Source organism: Microtus ochrogaster, chromosome 6 (assembly GCF_000317375.1).
Source record: "Microtus ochrogaster isolate Prairie Vole_2 chromosome 6, MicOch1.0, whole genome shotgun sequence".
NCBI lineage: Eukaryota > Metazoa > Chordata > Mammalia > Rodentia > Cricetidae > Microtus > Microtus ochrogaster.
The window spans coordinates 46,365,990-46,373,269 of record NC_022013.1 but is presented as its reverse complement, the minus strand read 5'-3'; the positions used below and the strand labels follow the sequence as shown (position 1 = coordinate 46,373,269).

At 40.1% G+C, this 7,280-nt stretch overlaps 1 pseudogene; it reads left to right on the top strand.

Annotated features, from left to right (window-relative positions):
* LOC101989828 overlaps window positions 1-7,280 on the top strand; it is a 45,880-nt pseudogene that overhangs the window by 596 nt on the left and 38,004 nt on the right.

Here is a 7,280-nt window from a genome sequence, read left to right as displayed (position 1 = left end):
CAGAAATCCTCAATAAATAAATAAATTTTTTAAAAAAAAGAAATTTGAATTTTTATAGTGTTCATAATTAACAAAAGCTCCATGACTGTGTATCTCATAATCTCAGATTTTAATAGGGGAAACTATTACCACAGGAAAGTATGTGTAAGTCAAGGACGATCTTTTATGGGCTTTATGGCGGAGGTTGCTAGAGACCTTTTCCCAAACTCCCTGTGAGTTCATTCTAATCGAAAGCTCCGCTAAACATTCCAAACCCGTGAGCATGTGAGGTGATCACCAGAGTACAAGGGTGTCGGCATCGTGAAGAGTACAGTTGCAGGTGCTGTGTATCCATCATCACCTTTGCAATAAATCAAGAGTGAGGATCAGTGAGAGCTCTAGGCCTGGGAGCTGCGCCTGTCTGCTGGGCAGTGGGTTGGAAGCACTCGGTAAACAGGAGTCTCCATTCATCCTCTTCTCACTATCTCCCAGAGCCCGGCATCCACGACAGCGCTCACATGTGTGTCAAACACACGAGTCTGCTTGTTTTAGATGCATGTAATCATTAATTCGATTGGTAAAAATCACTTACAATGGGGCAATATTATAAAATGCTATAACCGAGGTGCTTAATTTTAAGTGATCAGGGTTATCATACTTATTTTATTTTTCTAATTTCAAAAGGTTTGGTACCAGGTTTAACAACTGACTCTAACACTATATAAGATTTAATTATTACTTATAATATTCCAATTTACTTTGACTTTTTAGGTTATTTAATAGAGCTCATTAAGATATATAAGTGCAGAAAAATACTCTGTTGTAGAATAGCCTACATTATTCACATTCCAACTGTCTCATAGCTCTGAGTCTCTCTTCCATGAGACCTTCTGACCCTAATAATAGAGAAAAGCCTTCCGTTGTTCCTCATATTTAAACACTTATCTCTAACCTTCATATTCACTCCTAAGTAGACCTTTAGACTTTTATGCTGTTTGGCATTCTTCAGCAGTTAGCTAGCCTTAAAGCCACAGCACAGTGAAGTCTAAATCCGAGGAGCCTTTCTTCTCACAGCTGCCAGCCCTCCCCTCCTGCCGCCTGCACACGGAGGAACTCATTTGTTAAAGAGAATCTCCTCACTGTGAATTAAGAGTCTAGATCAACGGTCAGACGTGTGTATTATCTGCACACTTGGTACAAGGGAAGACTGTGAGCCAAACTATGCTTGTTGAATTCTGCTGATCACCGAATGCATCCCTTTGTGAAGATTAGGTACACAAGAAAACAGTCAGAAACACCTGCAATGATTCCGTGTTTTCATTCAGAAATTTGTCTCTGGGGTGAAGTAGTAGACACACAGTGAGACAGATTTTGGAATTAGGTGAGCTGAGTTCTTTCCCTGGTTATGATGTGACTGAATTCTCTGACCTGGAATTGTCTCTTCAGACTCTGAGCTTCAGTGCTTATGTAAATTAGGCTGATCTAACGAAACAGACAGAGCTAATGATGAATTTAAATTACATTTTTTTCTAGTATTGACTACAGGAAGAATATTATGTCTCTGTTTTTATACTGGACCCATCCTGTTGTTGACTCAGTATTTATACATCAAATTTACAGTTAATTCCATTGCAAGGGTTTTCAGGCAAGGCATATAGAGTTTTGCAAATTTGAAATTAAATAAGAAAATAATGTTATTATATTATACCATATAAAGTAGTGGCAATGGTTTATAAAACTATTGAGAAATATGTAAGGATTTCTAATATTTCATTTAAGTAATACACGTATTCAAGCAAAATCATAAATTTAAATCGTCAATACCTTCGATCACCAGGTGTACAGGCATCAAACTCCTTCAGGGGTTATATTCTGGATCTCTTTCTTCAAACATCCCTTCACTTGAGGAAATTACATTTGCTCTGTGAAAAATGGAAACACTGTATAATGCCTGTGGGAAACCCAAGCGTCTTTGGGGGGCACAGACATGCTTGGATTTCAGGCTGGGTGACCGCAAAATAACACATAAACATTGTGTATAATAAGTATGATTTTAGTGGGTAAAATTCATTCTCGGGGTTAACTAGCATTTGATTTCACGATTTCATAAATAGAGATAAAGAGGCCCATTTGTTTCCCTCTGGTACGTTCGAACACCTTCTCCTTTTCGGTGAGAGGCTTGTTTCCTTAAGTATGCACGTCTTCCTCCTGCATTGCTACATGAGGACTCAGTCTTTGCCAGGTGTGTAAAATCTAAGCCTGTCCTTAAGAGAACCAACTGTCTGAAGTGTAGGTTGTAACCTTCACCTGCTTCTGTGTGGTCGCTGGAGGGCCTTTTCATACCATCTTCCTCAAAGTTCACACAGCATCTTCCTCAGAACACGCCTGCCCTGAGGATGCTCCGCACTGGCTTAGCTTAGAACACGCCACATGGAGCCTCATTTTGGGGCTCTCCAACTGTTCGAGGGCCCCTTTATTCTTCTGAAATATTGAATTCTACACAACCATTGCAGAAACATGTAAGTGGTTCCCCCTCTGATAATAAAGAAAGAGGCTGGGCTCAAAATGAGATCCGCAAAAGCTGCCTCGTCATTACATAAAGCACCCCAGCCCAGTTCCCCACTCATCCCTGCCCTCAAACCCCAGTTCCCCACTCAGCCCTGTCCTCACACCCCAGTTCCCCACTCATCCCTGCCCTCACACCCCAGTTCCCCACTCATCCCTGTCCATGACTAGGATGTCGGGGTGGGAATACAGACATTTCACTGTGCAGAGAATCAGGATGCCAGTGTTTGAATGTGTTTTATCTGTTACTCTCAAATAGGATTTTTTTGTGTAATTTTTTTTTAGTTTTTTGAGATAATTACATTTCTCTCTGCCCGTTCCTTCCCCCTGCCATACACTCTTCCTTTCTAATACTTTGTTCTGAACCAATCTATTTCTCAGCTAACATTTAGTTAATTCTTAAGGAATGAACGGGTGTCAAATAAAGTACTTAGACATGCGAACATATTGTAGAAGAAGACACTTCGCACCTGCTGTATTCCACGCTGCCCTTTCCTGTGAAATTTGCTCCATATTCCAAAAGGAAACCTGATTCTGAGAACACTTTGCATTTGGTCTGGGGATGACAGATGACCACTGAGTCATAAAATTGCTTTGGATCTGTATTCCAGAACTTCAGAGAAACCGTGCTGGACTATAGCACACAGGAAATACAAATCCAAAGCGGTCATCTCAGTGCTGTGGCCAGCCAGTCATTTACACATAGGGTGTGCTCCTAAAGTGACCCTGAGGTGATTGGCCCCACTTAACTTTTTCCTGCTTGAATTCCTGCCCGATTTTTAACAGTAACAGGTCTTCAAATATGGGGGTGGAATAAAGAAAGAATTTGTTAAGTATAGCAGAAGCGCTCCTAGGTCATTTGCCACATTGCTTAATTTAATCTATAATTTATAATGTTTTAAGAAAAACCACAAATTATTCATCCAATAGTTTGAATTTTAAAAGACTTAAAATAACTTGCTCATTTTTTTCCTATGCCACTTCACATCCCCCATCTTTTCTTACCATAAAATCTCAGTACTAGCTATTGAAGACATCACAGCACACACCTTTTTAGTAGAAATTATAGAAGGAACATGTATCATTGCCATCCAATATTATTCATTTCATCATGCTCCAACTAAGTGATATCAGTTTGAGATGAAACACTGAGAGGTCCGTTTGCTGCCACGTCCATTTAATACAGAAGGTATGTCTTTAAGATGAGGTGGGTCATGCATAATTTAATAAACTCCCAGCATGCCACCACAACTTTACATTAATAAGTTCAGTGTTGGAGAGAGTGAAAGGGGACTTTTAGAAGATGGAAGGTGTTCTGTTTCTACAGGAATATATTGCTACATTTAATGGACTTCCAGGTTGCACAAAGATTCAAAGACATCAAGCAATCCTCTGTCGAGGGACTCTGTAACAGGACACTGCCCAGCTGTGTGATTATCTTTGGTCAGGACATTACAAGATGCAGCACACACAGACCTTTATATTTATTTAAGGACTAGAGGTAGCCTTCACATATGGTGATAAATTCTACATAAATAGATGCATATAAATTCCTAAGAACTGTAACTTGAGTAATAGCAATCAGCCAAAGACAGTATTATGCAAAAAAAAAAAAAAATAACGCGTACCCCAAATTCCCTAACCAGCATGTAACACAGGACCAAGAACACAGATTCTTCCGTCTCCAAGAGAAATGTTAACACTGCTCGCTTCCAGTTGCTGGAGGGAAACAGTTTGCAACCGAGGGAGCATAAATACCCGTGAGCAACTTTTTCTGTTCTTTTAGGAGGAAAACCTCCTCCCATTAAAGGATACTGGATCCATTGGAGCTTCTGGATGGAGGTCACTGGTAACGTAGGGAGCACCCAGAGTGAGAAGAGGAGACATTAAATAGTTTTCTGGAAAGTCACAGGTGGAGACAGACAGAGCAGGTCTCGTCTCAACATTCCTCAGGGGAGTTGGTGACAGGCTGGCTTCATCCAATGGGAAATGTTCTGATAGAGAAGAACGTATCCAAAGCCACAAGGGCTTTACAAAAGTCTTTCTGCTGCTGATTTCAAAGTGTTGACAAAATATGACAAAAATTGTATGTTGTGTGTGATTGCCTGAGGATTTCCTCAGAAACTTCCTGCCATGTCCTCAACAGAACAAATGTCATAAATAAGAGAAAAATAAATTTTTGTTATAGTTTAGTATTTTATTAGTAGCTTAATGATTATTGGTTTTAAAAGTAGTAATGACTATGTGCCAGAAAGTTATAAAAAAAAAGCATAAAAAGTCCTCCCTTTCCATAATGACAAAAATATTCACAAAACATTATATGGAGAGCTGTTATCACATGAGGATATATGTATGTGGTTTATGTGTATAGTTTATGTATGTATAAATATTCTAATGCCAATTATTATGCATCAACATAGATATACATGTACCTCTGTATAATGTGCCTTTGTGTTTACATATAATCAATAATTTGTGTTGTTCTCAAAATATACCACAGGTTTCTTTAAGTGTAACAAATTATAGCCATGAACTATTCCTTTTTATTGAAAAAAAAAACCATTTAAACAATATTCTGATCATGGTGTCCCCTCCCAGCCATGAACTATTCTGACCCAGAAAAATAATAGCATTTTTTCCCCAAATAGTCTATCTTCAACAAGTGTATTCTTTAAATTTATGAGATCAAAAACATGTACTGGTGAACGTCCTTTATACTTCATTTTGGGGATACATCATGAAGTGTTTCCTTTTTAATATCTTCAATTTGAAATACCAAATCAATTTTTATAAACAATGTGGGTTATGACTTTAACATTACAGTTAAAATATTACAAATCTGTCCTCCTGTTCCCATAGATTCCATTTTACTGAAGCACTTCATAACTCTCTCTGTTTAAGCATGAATGAATGAATGCATGCATGAATGAATGAATGCATGCATGAATGAATGAAAGTCTTTCACTTCCTTAGTTAGACTTTTGAGATTGTTTTCCTGGTTTCTTTTTTGGTAGTCTATCATTCATATGTAGGAAAACTACTGATTTGTGTTTGTTAATCTTCTATCTTGCTACATTGTTTACATTTATCAGCTGTAAGCATTTCTGCCGGAGTCTTTAGTATCTCTTAATACAGAATCATACAATTTGCGAATGAGAGTAATTTGATTCTCCTTTTCCTATTTCCATTGTTTATTTTATTTTTCTTACTGTTCCACTAAGACTTCAAGCACTATATTGAACATAAATGATAGGAGTGGGCATCATTTATTGGTTCTTGATTTCTGTCTTACTTAGGGTTTCTATTGCTGTGAAGAGTCACCATGACCACGGAAACTCTTATAAAGCAAAACATTTGATTGAAGTGGCATTTTACAGTTTCAGAGGTTTAGTCCATTATCATCATAGTGGGGAATGTTATACCCAAATCCGCGAAGTCCCCTAAAAACCAACAAGGAGACTGAGTCTGGTATGGAAATGCAAAGAGCCTTTATTTTATGCAAGTTTGCAAACTTGGTCTCTCCACATGTCCAATGTTTATTATTGGAATAAACGGAAAACCCCGAGCTCAGTTAGCATTGGGTTTTTATAGTAGTAAAGGTAGGGGTGAGGGGTTTCTGAGGTTCAGGACTCCTGATTGGCTGACATTTGTCTAGGGGTGTCCTGGTGAGCATGTGTTGGCAGATGATCCTATCTATAGTGTTTGGAATGTTAGGCATTTCTTGGGTTCTAGGGTGGTGCTCAGGTAATCTCAGTTTGTGGTTCTTCCTGCAACCAGGTATGGCTTCAGGGTAAACTGCTGAGACTCAGGCCTCCATTAAACTTATCTATGGTTAAGTCCTACTCTGGGAGGTGATAAGGTTGGAAGTAAAGAACTTCCTTTGGAAGAGTTGTTCATATTTAGCTTATCATGGCTGGCTCCTACAGGGAACGTAGCAGCTGGGAGAATGGTGGCATGCAGGCAGACTTGATGACAGAGAAGGAACTGGGAATTTTACATCTTCTCTTAACAAATTTCCATTTATTTTACCTACCAACAAGTTTTCCCTCTCTTTCTCCTCTTCTATGGCCCCTTCCCCTTCCCCAGCGACTCCCTTCCCATCCACTCCTCCTCCATCTCCATTTAGAAAGGGGCAGACCTTCCACGGGCTTGTACAAAGCAAGTCATAGCAAGTTGAGGCAGGACCGAGCTCCTTCCCTTTTGTTAAGGCAGGGTGGGGTAATCCAGCCTAGGGAACAGGTTACTAAAGCCAACTAAGGGCCAGGGAAATGTCCTGCTCCCACTGTTAGAAGCCTTAAGAGACCAAGCTATACAGTGTCACACACATACAGAGGACCTTGGCAGGCTCCCTAGCTGTCGGTTAGGGACAGCTCAGGTTCGCTGCCTCTGTGAGTTTCCCCATTATGAACCCCCTGACTCTCACAATCCCTCCTCCCTTTCCTACTGCCAGACTCTTGGAGCTCAGCACAGTGCTGAGTCTGTGGATCTCTGCCTCTGCCTCTATCGGTTACTGGCTAGAGTATCTCTAATAGCAATTAGGGAAGTCCCCAGTCTGCTTACAGTTGACGGCCAGTTCAGGCACTCTCTGCACTATTGCTAGGAGTCTTAGTTGGGGTCATGCCTGTGGGTTCTTGGGGTTACCCCGGCACCAGGTGTCTCACTAACCACAAAGGGCACCCCCATCAAAACATCTCTTTTGTGACGCTCACCCTCCTTCCTGCCTCCAACCCACCTCC